Here is a 16,486-nt window from a genome sequence, read left to right as displayed (position 1 = left end):
GGTCTCCCATGTGGGTACAGGGACCCAAACACTTTATGGCTTTCCTAGGCCATAGTCGAGAGCTGGGCTGCCACAGCGCTGGTCCCCAATAAACAAATTTTCAGGTTAGTATTTACTGCTGAGGGGAAGGAACATTGATGTGATTTGGGAAGAGAGTAGAGGAAGCTTCAAAAGAATCGTGAACTTTTTTTTTAAGTTGAGCACAGGGTATATGGTTGTTTTTTTAAAAAATTATTTGTCTTTAAGCCACCAGTAGATGCATCATCACAAATATTTTTTTCAATTAAAAAAGGAATTAATGACAGAACAACCCCCAAATTTGGAAACTATTAAAATTGTGCGATGATTATATATAGAACTTAAGATAAATCAAGACAACTAAACTGTAAGCATCTGTATCTAGGACTGAGTGAGAATCAGTAAATAAATAGCAAATTTTATCACAAGTGTGTAACTATTCTTTTGGTGTACAAAGTTACTTTAAGAAGTTCATAGAAAATGTATATTTTGAAAAAAGACTGCCTGGATTTCAAAATGTTTTTGAATAAAAATAAACTTATCTTTCAAATCAATTTTTCAACAAACTTTTTGAAGTACCCTCATGTAATTCTTATTCGATAAATGTCTTTGGTGGATAAATGGATGAATATGAAGCAGGGATTGAAAACTCTTTGCTGGGACTTGAAAACTGTAGGCTTTATTGTATTGCTAATGGCAGATAAGGAATTACCAGCCAATGGTGAAGTGCTTTGAAAATGTGTTCTGTGGAACTGAAGCTATTAAAAATGCAGAATAATCATATACTTAGGATTAGAGGGAGTCATGGACATAATGAAAACAACTTGTCAACTCATTTAATTGGCAGACTCATAGTCCCTACTCAGACACAGTTTAACAATTTCTTACATATAGCAGACTAATTTGGGGGGTGTCCTGTGGGATAATTCAATCTTCATGAGAAAACACTTAATAACAGATTCCTAAAAATACGGCTCTCTTATGTCGCATTTCATATTTTATATGTGCAAAATGCTGTCAACTACAGTTACTTATAAGATTTCTATGATCATATACATATTTCATAATTGAGGAAATCCGAACCAGAAAAGTAATATTTCACCTTGTCACACAACTAATTACAGAAATATTCAGCTGAGAATAGACACTGAACTGAGACACCACTGTCCAATGTTCAGAATTAAGTGATATGTTGTCCAGGACACAAATTTGTGACCTGCCTACATTAGCTTGCAAGTTTAATGTCCAAGATTCTTTTAAGCATGATAGGGTTCAAGCTGGAGGAAATGCGATTTTGGAATCTGTTACCATGTTGTTTCTGCAGCCACCACCCGTTTTCTTTCTCTCCAGGCTTTTGATGTGCCTGTGCTGTTTTGATTGCCACATACCACATATGATGCCCTTATAGCATTGAGTCTCTGGAAACTACCCATGACTATTCCTTTTCCTCCCATCCTTAACAAAACTGAGCATTTCATGCCTAATCTCTCAGTAAACTAGGTAACTGTTATCCTGATCGTTGCTCAAGCCCACAGTATGTTACAGGAAGAGGGAAGGTGACCTGGCAAGGACTGAGGCTAAGTTTGGGGAATAGAGCGCTGCCCAAGGAGGCCACTCCCAGGGAAGCATTGAGCAAGAGGACTCAAGGCTAACAGAGGAAGTGGGAGACAGTCTGTCATCTTGAATATTTCCCAAAGGAAGGGAGGCCCTGGTGAATGGACTCATCGAACGGCCCCACAGTCTGAGGTCATCTACTTGGTTGTTAGACTCAGTGCCTTTCACCAGCCCGACACCTCTAGGAGACTGGAAAAGGAAAGTGTCTAGAGAATGTCACGGGGACCAGGGTTTAAGAGATAACACAAAGCAGATTAAAAGGTGATTTTTTTTTTAAAGTACAATGGTGGAAAATCAAGTGATTCAGCTCCCTGATAATAGCCTGGGATAGCAGCAGAGAATGACATAGGTACTTGGGTCCCTGCCACCCATGTGAGAGACCCAGATGAAGCTCCTGGCTCCTGACTTTGGTCTGGCCTGGTAGATAAAAGATTACTCTTTCTGTCTCTGTCTCTCTCTATATAATACTGACTTTCCAAATACATAAATAATTTTTGGAATAGACAGATGACCCTGATGTAGTCTATTTTAGTTCTTCATTCTGTCAATTAATTATTTATTGAATATGTGTGCAGGTTACTGTACCAGACAAAGAGGGGGTTCCAGAGAAGAGCAAGACATGGTGATAAGGCATGAATTTCATTGAAAGGTGGAGACCATGGGTACTGAAGACATTCTAGGAAAGAGACTTCCTTTTGGTCCACATGCACTTGTGGGGGAATAGTTTTGAGTAGAAGTTCAAAAATGCGTCAGATGATTTAATGGAATGGAAACAAGAAGGAAATGTGGGAAGGGGAAGTAGGCATGCAAATCTAGTGATGTGACACAGCTTCAGAGGTTTTCTTTTTTTTTTTTAACTAAAAGAGTTGACAATTTTATTTTCACATTTCACAATACAAATGAAAACTGTACTTTTTGAAATCCTATTTCCCCCCAAAACTATTCTTTCTTTGATAAGAAGGGGGAGCAAGTCTTCTTTGTCATGCTGTTAGAAAACACCCAGAGTCACAGCACCATGATCTCCTGGTGAAGCAGAACAAGCGATACAGAACTGCTAGGAAGAGGCCTCCCCTCTCTCCTTATCTGTCCGGCCGAGTCATTCCTGGACGAGTGGGCACCATCATGGGACGGGCAGGAGGTCTCATCATTGGGGGCCCCGGCATCATTGGCATATGGCCTCCCATGGGTGGCCTCATTCCAGGAGCAGGTCCCACTGGCATCATCCCAGGAGGAGGAGGGCCCATCATTGGCATCATGGGAGGGCCTCCCATATGGGGTGCAGGCATCATACCAGGGCGAGGAGGACCCGGGAGACTGGGGGGAGGTGGGATCATCGCTCCTGCAGGAGGAGGAGCAGAGAATGGAGTAGGCGGTATCTTTCCTTGTTGAAATGCAGCCGTTGTTTTGTCGATCAGGCTCTGAGCCTGCTCTTCCATCCATTTCTGATAGTAGTCTTTCACATTCTCTTTGTGCTTCCTACCACTGCAGTGTGTCTTTCTCACAGATGGGGAATCATGGGTGAGGTACGTATCGCAGTAGTCACAGTAAAACTTGAGCATGTTGCTCTGCAGGCCGTTGGCTGCTCAGCTTCAGAGGTTTTCAAAAGGCAGGGTGAGGTGATGCAAAGAGGTGATGGTCCATCTTTTTCTTTTCTTTTAAGATTTATTTATTGGAAAGTCAGAGTTACACACAGAGAAAAGAGAGAGAGAGAGAGAGAGGTCTTCCATCGCTGGTTCACTCCCCAGTTGGCCTCAATGACTGGAGCTGTGCCGATCTGAAGCCAGGAGTCAGGAGCTTCTTCCCAGTCTCCCATGAGGGTGCAGGGGCCCAAGGACTTGGGTCATCTTCTACTGCTTTCCCAGGCCATAGAAGAGAGCTGGATCAGAAGTGGAGCAGCTGGGTCTCCAACTGGTGCCCATATGGGATGCTGGCACTGCAGGCAGCAGCTAAACCTGCTATGCTACAGCGCTGGCCCCGGTCCATCACTTTCTAAGTGCCTTGGTGTCACAGTCCCCTGCCTAGGTCAAATTCAAGCTTTCCTGCTGGTGACTGTGGGAAAATAGCACAATAACATTGTGCCTCAAATGCACTATTTGAAAAGAGAGAATAACAGAATCTACCCTAGAGAAACACTCTAAGAACGGAAAATAATATGCAAATAATATGCTCAGTGAATTGATGGACACTTTTAACATTGGGTAATTTCGTGTATTATTATGTAATGTTGTTTCTGCAGATACAAAAATTGTCTGTTACCAGTAGGAAATGATGCTATAAAGACAAAATTGTTCCTTCATTGCCAAATGACAATATTTAGATTTTATTCTGTGGGAAGTGAGAGAGCTTTTGGAGACATGTTATAACTGGAGAAATTTATCCTGGTAGCAAGGGGTGGGTGTTCTTTAAGGGCTTGATGGGTGGAAGGGGGCTTGGAGGCTGCAGGAAGAGAGATCAAATGGGAAGCAGTGGCTGCCGCTGATGCATGAGGTAATATGGTCCTAAATTCAGAAATGACAGCAGAGGTGAGAAGGACATTATAGATGTGAAAGACACTGTGAAAAAAAGGTACCAATTTGAATCTAGGGATGAAAGTCAAAGTTCTGTATGCTACTTTGAGCTTTAGGGATAAAGATTGATAGGGATCAAAATAAAAAAGGAGAAAATGAAGCCTAAAGAACTGATTTAGGGAAGAAGAGGAGGCATAATCTGAAATTTAAATGAAATGTACTATAGACAGCAGAAAATGCACAATGTGAATTCTTGAGATGATTGGCTAGGGATGTGTCCTCTTCTGAGTAATGATGGAGAGTGGATTGATGGATGACTTCCCTGCCAGCAAAAATGTCAGGGTAAGAGCTAAGTTAATGTCTGGACTTTGGGGAATAGGCCGTGGTCTGGTGATTTGGGCTTTGAAGGAATACCATTATTTTATTCTCCTTGCCACACTTATGCTGCCATAGAGGTGTGAGGCATACGTCCATGCTTCATTCATGAAATCTTTGATCGATTTGTTCATTTATGAATATTCAGTGTCTGGTGCTTAGTACCTACTTAATAAATGAACGAAACCCATAGTACTACCAAATCCTATGGAAGATCTTGCCTACCTCCATGCTCTACAAACTATCATCACCTTTGGGGTGAAGATTCCATGGAGATTTATTAGTCTTAAGTCACTGGGGCCGTAGCACCTCATCTATATGCACAGTCAGGAGGTAATGTGATATCCTTTTGAGGGGCCACTTAATTTAACATTTACAGAAAAGGTGTGTTGACTCTTATTTTATGGAATCAACAACTGGCTTTAGAGCTTGAGAAGGGGAAGAATTCCCCAAGAGCATCCCCTTGGCAGCACATGCATCACAACTCACCGCGCTCACTCCAGCAGCAGCAGTTCCCTAGTGGGGCAGTACTTGGATGTTAACAGTATCACGTAGAGATTGTAATTAGCATGACATCATCAAGAAAGTACTGTTAGTTTCCTCCTTTCAAACAAAACAGGTAATTGTTCTTACATACCTAAAGCACACTGAGGCCCAGAGCACCTCGCGCCCCATCCCACCTCCCCAAAGCTGCCCGCCATCTTTTCCCCTCCGTCTCCATGGCGACCTCTAAAACAAGCCGTTACAATCCTGACATGGCACCAAGTTGACACCTTGGGCTGGGATTTAATTTTGAGTTATGACCGCGTTAGGAAAACATATGATGTGGCCGTTTGCTTACAGAGAGAGGGGGAAAATCATAAAACCCTCCTTTTTTACGAGCTGTCGCTTGATTCGTTCCTGGAGCCCCAAGTAGCAAGCTTCTAAATCAATGCGTGCAGCTGTTTTGGCTTCTTGGAGCCCAGCAGGTGTATTGCTCCACTCAGCTGCCATCTCCCCACACTCACATAACAAATAATAACGTCTTGCACACACCAGCCATCCATCAGAGTTACTGCTGGTCCCACAGAGGCTTCCTTCCCTCTTCCCTACAAGCCTTCATCCTCATTTCTCTCCTCTTTTTTAACAGTAGATGGACCCCATCCATAGATTTTTTTGAGGGGGGGGGGTAGCACTTTCTGGATGCCTTTAATTGAATAACCTTTGGCCTTTTTGGCAAGATGAGAGAGGGAGAAGGAGGAGAAAACCCACCACAGTGTTTATTTGTGTTTTTAAAAAAATAAAACAATAGCAGTATTGTGTCTGGTGAAATCAATTAGTCTTCCCAAGCAGTAAAGGCCCACATCTGGTGTGACTTAAGTTAATGTAAGGGAAAGGGCTGCAGAGGCCCAGGGACCTTGCCTTCTCATTTCAACAGGTGACAGGGAAGGCATAAAAGGCTAATAATATACTACAAGTGCAGAGACTGCATGATAAATACTGGGGGCTTGCCGAGGAGGTAAAAATTTTTGCAGACCCATGACAACCAAGTAGATGTTCCCTCCTAAAGCTGACCACCAGCTCCAGGGAGCTGAAAGGCTGAGCATCAACCTGAGAATATTCCAAAGGGTCAGCAGGACCAATTCCCAGAGGAAAGCAGAGAAAAGAGTTGGAATCATGCAGTTTGGTGAGGGAAGTAGAGACAGGTTAAGACAGGCTTGATGATACATGGACTCTCCTATCTGATCGTGTCAACTGAAAGAGGGATTACAGCTATGGCAATGCTGGGCTGGGGATCACTGCAGGGTGGAGGCTTCTGGATGACTCAAGATATGACTGGGATTTTGACCTTTCGGTAGATTCGTTATATTTAGCAAGTAAAACTGCAGGACATCTGGCTAACTTTGAATTTCAACTAAAGTGTGAGTAATGTTGTAGTCTCAGTATGTCTTATGCACCATTTGCATATAATTGTGACAAAAATTTGTTCATCTAAATTTCAAATTTTACTGGGTTTACTGTACTGTATCGGCAATCCTACCCTCCAGAAACTTATATATTTTACATTTGCTTTTTCTCCAACGTTTTCCATGTTGTGTTATGGATCAAAAAGGAATGGCCACAATGAAAGTGTCTTGTCTTCAGAGCATTGCTCATAATTATGCCCATCATATTATTTAGTGCTCTTTGGATAAGGATTCATAGGATAAAATATTTTGAAAATTTCAGAACTAAGAATCATTTAAAGCTAAAGAGGCAGAACATAGCTGCCATCATTGTGGCACAATGAGTTAAGCTGCCATTTGCGATGCATGCATCCCATATTGAAGTTCTGGTTCTTGTCCCAGCTACTCCATTCCTGATCCAGCTTTCTGCTAAAACTCCAGGGAAGGCAGTGAAAGATGGTTGACATACGTAGGCCCCTGCCACCCATGTGGGAGACCAGGATGGTGTTCCTGAGTCTGGATTCAGGCTGGCTGAGACCTAGCTGTTGTTGCCATTTGGATTCTCTCTCTCTCTCTCTCTATGCTTTTCAAATAAATAAATAAATCTTTTTTTAAAAAAAACAGGTAGATATCCCTTCATCATAAAAGTCCTTTTGCATTGACTCCAAAGGTATTTGGAATTTAAGTTGCTACTCTGTTCAAGAAATGATTTTAGCATAGGTCCAAGGTATGCTCTGCAGCATACCATGTAAAAAACATACAATCCAGAGTGAGCATTAGACCTAGCGGTTAAGATGTCCATGTTTCACAATAGGGTACCTGGGTTTGATTTCTGCTTCCAGCTAAGGCAGGCCCTGGGAGGCAGCAATAATGGCTCGAGTTGGGCTCCTGCCACTCATATATGAAATCTGGATTGAGATCCAAGTACTCTGGGAATTAAGCCAGTAGATGGGCTCACCCTCCTTGTCTCTAAAATAAATAATTTTTTAATAAAAAGAAGCATGTAGTGATATCTTAGTCTTGAAGTTTATATTGCTTTTAAGCAAATTAAATGATTTGGGGGAATTTTGAAGTTAAACATATCTGTTTAGTTTTTCCCCACCCAAGGTTACTTAAGTTATTTGATTACAAAATGATCTTTTCAAGAAATACCTATTTACACCCAGAAAAACTAATTGACTAATTTACTTTGGCAAATATCAGTTTACAACATGGTGGGCTCATTTTTCCTTCAGTCTGCTTTAATTTTACCTGTTTAAATGTTAGCTGTCTTATATCTCAAGTGTCTCATTGCAGTCCATCTCGTCTTTCTTGAAAGTATGCAGCAAACATGAGTGGTGCAGGGGATTAAGCGGCTGCCTGTGATGCCAGTACCCCATATGAGTGCAGGATGGAGTCCTGGCTACTCCACTTATGATCCAGCTTCCCATTAATGCACCTGAGAAAGCAGCAGATGGCCCAAATCCTTGGGCCCCTGCCACCCATTGGGATACCAAATGCAGTTCCTGGCTCTCAACTTCAGCTGGCCCTGTCCTGTTAGGGCCATTTAGGGAGTGAATCAGCAGATTGAAGATACTGTGTGCACACTGTGTCTCTCTTTCAAATAAATAAATGAATCTTTTAAAATATATGCAGCAAATAAATTTTAAGTAAATGCTACCACAGTGGTTGACATGTGTCACATGCAATTCACAAAGTACTCATGAAGGATCTGTGACTCAAAACATTCAGAGAATTGTGATCATTGGAGAGATCCGTTTTCTCTCTTGTCTATAAAAATACTCGTGTATGAGAGGATGTCATTCTTTCCAAACAGCCTTCTCCTTTCTTTGTCTCCTGTCCCCATTACAACTCCCAACCTGGGTGAGGAGTGTGGGAGTTACTGTGCCCTACAGCCAGTCTCTTCCAGGTGTTAACCTTCACACCAGAGATAGCTGAGTTTGGCAGGAGCCCAGGGCTTGGAAGTACATTACATGTGTAGTACTTAGGGACCTTTCAGGAATAAAAGGAGTGGGGACCATGTGAATTATTATTGTAGCAGTCTCAATTATTAACTTAGCTCTCAGGCAGGACCCCTTGTTACCTAGCAATCATTCCAGCACAATATAAATCTATTTGTCATAGAGAAATCTCATTCCACAGGGGAAAGACTCCCTTATTCATTCCAAAGCTGATGGTAGGTATCAGAAACCTAGAATGACAGGATAGTCCATGGGTATTTTTGTTTTTATTATTTTCTTAAACCAGTTTCCAACAGCTGGTCACCAGTTGCCCCCTGACGTGGACACATAAAAGAAAAATCTGCAGGACTGTGCCAGCCAGGATCAGGGAAGAAACACAGCCCTCATAAATCAAGGCTGCACTGGTCTACAGCCTTTGCTCAACGAAGTACATGTGTATGGGGAAGAGCTGCTGTGTCTGGGGAAAAGTGAGCGTGCTCCTGCCCCATGGACAAAAGCCAGCATTAGTTTGGATAATACTTTTGTCATCCTCTCAACCACCCTTCACTGGTAACCAAATATTCATGCAGGCCAATCTTTCTAGAGCATTCCGGCTGTTTCTAAAGAAGAACCTGACCCTAATGTGTGAGATTCTTTAAGAGTGAACTCTCAAGGGAGAGAGCAGAAGGGAGCAGAACTTGGCTCTGTGGGGAGCAACTGGGAGCAACTCGGACTAGACTAAGTTACTCGAATTAAGACTTATTCTATGCATCTGCTCTCCCACAATATGGCACTGAGAAGGGAGTAACAGCTTCTACACAGCTGCCTCCAGTTCAACCAATAAACTGTAGGACCTGCTCCTGATTGGAGGAGAGCAGTGTACTCAGCGTGTGGGTAGCAGAGTTGGGATTGGTGGAAGAGGACTATAAAGGAGGAGAGAGACAACATGCACCAGGAACATCTAAGGGGAACATCTGAAGGAACACCTGTGCAGCCCCCGAGAGAGCCGGCCGGCGGTGTGCCGCTCCCCCGCGGAAGTGGGGAATGTGGCAGGGGGAACCGCCCTTCCACAGAGGTGGAAGGGTCGGTAGCCAACCCGGGAAGAACCAGCAGCAAACCCGGGGAGGGCCGAGCAGACAAAAGAACAGCGCAGGGTCCTGTGTCGTTCCTCCACGAAGACGGGGAGCGACAGGCTCAACCCTCACCTGCTAGATGGCAGGACACTAGAGATAGTGAGACGGATCTGGGACAGGTTCTGGGAAGGAGAGCAGAAAGTAAGAAAAAATAAGACAGGAATTAAAGAGGGGAAGTGGACAGAAAAGGTACCAGCACCCTCCCAACCTCTAGATGGGGGAACTTTTATTCAGGGCAGAGGAATGTGACATCCATAGGACATCATCAGGTAAGTAGGAAGTCTCAATATGAACTCAGAGATCTCAAGAGTCCAGGGCAAATGTCACAGGGATGCAGGTTTCAGAAATGGAGTGCCCAAATCACTTTTAATAAAGATGAGTCCATTGTAATTAGGGCAAGAGCAGACACTAATTATCTGTCCACATTGCTGGAAGGAAATGACTAGAAACATGTCAGCAGAATATCACTTATTGGCAAAGCATTTGTAATTCTTCAGTGTAAACATGTCCTCCACACAACCCCCTGGGTTAGTGTTGGTTGGGAAAATGTGGCTTTGATGTTGAAAGACCTTAAGTGATAATGTAGGAGGGGAAATATGAATTCATTAGTTCAGTCTAGTCTCTAATTTAGTCATTCATTCAATCAACGCTTAGGGTCATTTCTATGCCAGACATTTTGTTAGGTGAATATCTGTGTAGGGTGGGAATCCTAAACCTGCATTCCTGCCACTTGCCATGTGAATGGAAAATGTCTGAATGGGTGCCTGGGTGCCCTCAGGGAGGAAGGGAACACAGGATACCAGACTCTAAAAGGAGATTAGAAATCATGCAACCAACATTAATCACTTGAGTTTTAGTGCTCTCACATAGTCATATTCTTCTGGGGCAGTTAGGGTGAACCTCATTATTTCCATTTAATAGTGGAGAAAATTGAGCTCTCGAGAGTTAAAGAGATAAAGGTCACCCATCTCTAAGTGACAGAATTCAGCCTGACTTTGCCACTGAATCCTACCTTCCCAAAGGCCTTACCCTCTTTAACTGATTAAGATGTTCGGTTGAAATTCTCTTATAGCTACGTCCATACTCCCCGCTTCCACATTTGTCCCCACCATCAATGAAGTACATACACATGAAGTACATGTGTATGTACTTCATTGTGATGTGATGTGACCAGTGGGAAGTCAGGGGGTACAATCAGGTGTTTCTACAAATACATAAACTAACATAACCTGCAAAATCCAAATTTGTTAGTGATGCTGAGAGTACACTGATATTAAAACAGGGGAAAAAGTTAAACACATAATATATAACTCTTATTCCTCTGTGCCATTTAAAATGAAGCCTCCTCACTGGCAGAGGCCAGAGATTAAAAAGCATGGTATGGAACAAAATTTAATTATAAGTAATGTAGTTGATAATATAGAAAAAATAGTATCATACAGTTCACTGACACAAGTATAAAAATGTACCTAGGAATCTAATGTTCTAAAGATACTGCATCAGAAACAAAGATTTTCCATATGTAACCTGTAATCCTAAAAAAGTGAATAATTAATAATTCTGAAAATACTACCTGCTTTAAAATAACACAAGATCTGGGAAATATTTGAAATAAACAATTATTTTTCTAATTAAAATTGTAGGAAATTATCCACTTTTATTATTAATAAGAACATGTTTGTATGTTTTCTCATCTGTAAAATAAGGATGAAGTATGTGTCGCTGCTCTTGAAGTCCAGCTGGGTGGGAGAAGTTTTAGGAGCAAAAAATATGTGAGAGCTTTGCTTTATTTTATAATGTTAATATTGTGATTATTTGTGCTCAATTGTGGAGTCTAATTCATCATTCTACTTTATGTCCTAAAACCCCAGTAGCTAATCTTCTTTGAACTATTGATAGTGATTCAGAGATCAGCAGGTAGCTGTGGCAGTGAGAACAGGGAGATTTTCAATCTATGTATGTCATAATTTTTATGATCGTATTCACATAGCTGATTCTTTCAGTTTCCGTCCGCTTCCTGACCTCACCTCCAAGGATGTTAGCTCCTGCCTGTACTTCAGCCACTCCCACATATGCTCCCCCCTACACTTTGTCACTGTTAAAAACTGCACACCCAGTATAATCTGTTTGAAGTGGACTACCTTCCGGTCAGTTGCTACTACCTCACCATTATTCACTTTAGTACTCTGACTCCTCATGATTCTTTAATTTTACTGATACCAAACGACTAGAAAAAAAATCTTTGCTAGATTTTAGTATTCTGGACTTATCCCTCTGCAAACCCAGTTTAGACACTCTGGCCTATCATTTTAATCACACCCTTGCACAACACCGTCAACTCCCTTGGTCAGCTTTCAATTTATCATATCTAACAGTGATAAAACCATAAAGACTGTTTTCTCAACACCTGCCATTATGCAGCTGACTTGTGGAGAAAAATCACATGCCAAGTGATGAGTTTCATTTTAATTTTATGATCAGTAATACCAGATGGACGCCTAGGCTACTTGGCAGTGCTACTGCATTTCCTTAGGCTCTTCATTTTCCACTCTCATGTATACTTTACTTAACCTTTTCTTCTCTCCTCCAAACTTCAGCTTTGCTCTTTGTATTTCACAGAGAAAAGACAAGCAACAAAAATAGATTCTCTAAAAGAAAAAGAATATGGAATTAGCAAGGTAATAGGGAAAAGGAGCAAATAATTTTAGAAGTATATAATAAAAAATAGTAAATATATTAAATATTAACAGATTGAACATTCTAAAAATAAAAATAGTCGGCTTCAAAGAAATAGACTTGCTGCTTACAATACATACATTTTAAATGTAACTATATAAAAAAGTTGAAAGTAAAATTTCTGAGAAAATACACACTTTTCAAATGATAACTAAAAATAACTTAAAATAGATTTATTCATGTCAGGCAAAGTAAACCTTGAGAAGCGTCACTAAAAACAGATATATCAAAATAATAAAAGTTCAAGTTTAAGAATATAAAATAATTCTCATTTCTTTGCATTTACTAATATATTTTCAAAATGCAATAAGCAAATACTGTTAAAATAAATAATAAATATACATGAACCCACAATAACAAGAATTTTTAATACACTTCTCTCGGTTACAGAAAGATTAATGATCTAAAAAGTATAAGGATACAGATTTTCATGATAATATAATTAAGTAAATTACATATATAGACAGACAGACATTATAGCCAATAGCTATTGAACAGTTACAAAAATAGCATATTTTGGTCCTTAAACAAGTTTAAACAAATATTAAAGAAAAATCATTTGGAGTATATATATATATATTTTTTTTTTTTTTGACAGGCAGAGTGGACAGTGAGAGACAGAGAGAGAGAGAAAGGTCTTCCTTTGCCGTTGGTTCACCCTCCAATGGTCACCGCGGCCGGCGCACGGTGATGATCTGAAGGCAGGAGCCAGGTGCTTCTCCTGGTCTCCCATGGGGTGCAGTGCCCAAGCACTTGGGCCATCCTCCACTGCACTCCCGGGCCACAGCAGAGAGCTGGCCTGGAAGAGGGGCAACTGGGACAGAATCCGGCGCCCCGACCGGGACTAGAACCCGGTGTGCTGGCGCCGGCCTTGGAGTCTATATTTTGAACACTGTATATTAAGTTAGAAGTTCACAACAAAACTAAAACATTTTCATTATTAGAAATTAATAAATTAAACTTCAGGGCAATTATGGACCTAAGAAGAAACACAGCAAAATTTCAAGATAATTTGAATTGCATATAAAAATTATATAAAAAAGAATTTCTTGACTACAGCTAAAGCTGTGGCATGAATGCATTTATAGTTTTAAAGACAAAGAATAACACCCGTTTTTCTTAGAATCCATCTTAAAATAATACAAGAAAAGAGTAAATTAAGTCCAAGAAAAAGCAAGAGATAATAAAGGTAAGACATTAATGAAGTAGAAATATAAATGATAAAAGTTTCTTTAAAGATTGGTGAAACTTAGTTCAAAGTATTGGCATGACTGATTACAAAAAAAGGATGGAAAGAAAAGATTACCACTTGCAAGAATAAAAAGATACTACAACAAATCCTATAGACATTCAAAATATAATTAGACAATATTACATACAATTTTGAAAAGTTAGACATTTCTAGAAAAATATTTACTAAAGCAGACAGAAAAAAATCTAAGAAGTCTAATATGTACTAAAATACTTGAGTCCGTAAAAAACTCAGGTTCAATTGGCATCAGCAATGAATTATATTAAATATTTAATAAGGGGCCAGCTTTGTGGCATAGAGGGTTGGACTGCCACCTGTGATGTTTACATTCCATATGAGTGTTGGTTTAAGTCCTGGCAGCTCAATTTTCAATCCACTTCCTTGCAAATGTGCCTGGAAAAGCAGTGGAGCATGGCCCAAGTGCTTGGGCTTCTGCACCCTCATGGGAGATTCAGACGGAATACCAAGGTTCCTGGCTTTGGCCTGGCCCAGCCCTGGCTTTTGCAGCCATCTGGGGAGTGAACCAGCAGACAGAAGACCTCTTGCTTTCTTTCTCTCCTTCTCTCTCTCTCTTTCTAATTCTGCCTTTCAAATAAATAGGTAAATCTTTAAAAATATTTAATAGGAAATATGATAAAATATGAATTATATCTCTTATGAAATCTTCCAAAAATGGAAAAATTAGAAACAATACCCAAGATATTTTTGAAGCCAGATTAATTTTGAAGCCAAAACCTGTCATGGGTATTACAAAATACTAAAATTTCAAACTAATCACATTCATAAATATAGATATAAAAATCTTAAACTAGACATTTATAATATGAACCCAGTTACATACACCACAATTTGATGTGTTTAGACCAAACTGAGTTTATTCTAGAAATACAAGTTTGGCTTAATATTTGGAGAACAATCAGTACAAACCCAATTATTAATAAAATAAAAATTTAAAAACAATATGAACATAAAAGTTGTTGAAGAAATATTTGACAAAACAGCATCCAATCATGACAAAAAATCAATTAAGAATAGGAGTTCTTTTTTAATAGTATATATCAGCAAAAACAAAAATATCTCCAGAAAACATTATTTTTCATGACAAAATGCTAACAAGCCAATGTTATACAGCATAATTAATTAATTGACAAATGTAGGCAGGATTTCTATCTTTGTGATAGCAAGGAGTTCCGTAAATCCTCCCTCAAATAAAGAGCATAAAAACTGGACAAAATTGTCAGACACATCGACTATGGGCTCTTGAAAATGACCAAAAGCAATCAACAAACCAAGAAGGGTTTGTTAATGAAGAACTGCTGAGCTTTGGGTAAGAACAGTGACATTATGTAACTGACTTACTAGGAGTGGCTTCTGCCAGACTCCAGATTGCTCTAAAACCAACAGCTTTTCTACTGGAAGGAACTACTTTACTTTGGCAGTATTGTTGGTAAAAGTAGTAAATTCAGCAAGAGCAAAACAGAATTAAACCTACAGCCCTGCTAGCCTTAGGTCACAGATCCCAACCTGTTTGGTGAGTGGCAGGCCAGAGGACTAAGTCGGAAATTCAAAGGGGAAATCCTTGACCTGAGAAAGCAATGAAAGGTCTTGCTTCTGTGTACCCTGACCAATTGGTATTCTGTTCGCATACAAAGGAGACCTGAAGATTTTCTAAAAGAAAATATAAATATGGCAGACTTGAAAACTTCCTGAGCCTTGTTCTACCCAAACTATAGCTACAACCATTGAGGGAGAGCAGAAGCCTACTGGCAGGAGATGTTTGAGCACAGTCACTGGTTAATCATTGACTGGGCACTAAACTCTTTAGAAACAGGGGCGCTTTCCAGGAAGTAAGGCTAAAATTTAAAAATAAGAATCCAAAATACACTCAGCAGAAGCACCAGCAACCGCACATTATGGTGGTGACAGATGCTACCTACTGGACAACAAAATCAGACTCACAAGGGGAAAGAAGTTGTGATGATAAAAACACACAGGATAAAATCAGAATTCAGAGTCACTGAACATTCAGATTTTAAAGGAATTATGAGACATACAATGAAATGAAGTGTGATGGGGCCAGTGCTGTGGCTTAGCAGGTAAAGCTGCTGCCTGCAGTGCCAGAATCCCATTTGGGCGCCGGTTCAAGACCCGGTTGCTCCACTTCCAATCCAGCTCCCTGCCATGGCGTGGGAAAGCAGTAGAAGATGGCCCAAGTGCTTGGGCCCCTGCACCCATGTGGGAGACCTGGAGGAATCTCCTGGCTCCTGGCTTTGAATCAGCGCAGCTCCAGCCATTGCGGCCAGTTGGGAAGTGAACCAGCAGATGGAAGACCTCTCTCTCTCTCTCCCCCTCTCTTTCTCTCTCTCTCTCTCTCAGTGAACCAGCAGATGGGAGACCTCTCTCTATCTCTCTCTGTTTCTCATTCTCTCTCTGTGTAACTCTGACTTTCAAATAAATAATTCTTTTAAAAAAAAAGAAATAGAAGCTGGCCGGCGCCATGGCTCACTAGGCTAATCCTCCGCCTAGCGGCACCGGCACACCGGGTTCTAGTCCCGGTCGGGGCGCTGGATTCTGTCCTGGTTGTCCCTCTTCCAAGCCAGCCCTCTGCTGTGGCCAGGGAGTGCAGTGGAGGATGGCCCAGGTGCTTGGGCCCTGCACCCCATGGGAGACCAGGAAAAGCACCTGGCTCCTGGCTCCTGCCATCGGATCAGCGCGGTGCGCCGGCCGCAGCGCGCCCGTCGCAGCGCGCCGGCCGCGGCGGCCATTGGAGGGTGAACCAACGGCAAAGGAAGACCTTTCTCTCTGTCTCTCTCTCTCACTGTCCACTCTGCCTGTCAAAAATAAAAAAAAAAAAAAGAAATAAAGTATGATTTTGAAATACTAAATAAAAATATCTCTTGGTGTGTCTAGTTGTTGGATATAGGAATAAATCATTAGTAATTTAGTGATTACATTAAGTGAGTGTAGACTACTGCTAATCAAGGGC

The 16,486-nt window shown here is 41.0% G+C and overlaps 1 pseudogene across 1 annotated transcript; it reads right to left on the bottom strand.

The window, feature by feature from the left end:
• Nucleotides 1–2,470: 2,470 nt before the first annotated feature.
• LOC100345740 (U1 small nuclear ribonucleoprotein C pseudogene) lies at nt 2,471–3,214 on the bottom strand (annotated as a pseudogene). The gene has a single exon (XR_016210711.1). The product of XR_016210711.1 is annotated as a U1 small nuclear ribonucleoprotein C pseudogene (transcript).
• Between the last annotated feature and the right edge of the window lie 13,272 nt (nt 3,215–16,486).

The sequence above is a fragment of the Oryctolagus cuniculus genome, chromosome 7 (assembly GCF_051225735.1).
Source record: "Oryctolagus cuniculus isolate XC-2025 breed Fujian yellow rabbit chromosome 7, ASM5122573v1, whole genome shotgun sequence".
NCBI classification, from domain to species: Eukaryota; Metazoa; Chordata; class Mammalia; order Lagomorpha; family Leporidae; genus Oryctolagus; species Oryctolagus cuniculus.
This window is presented reverse-complemented; position numbering and strand designations above follow the sequence as displayed.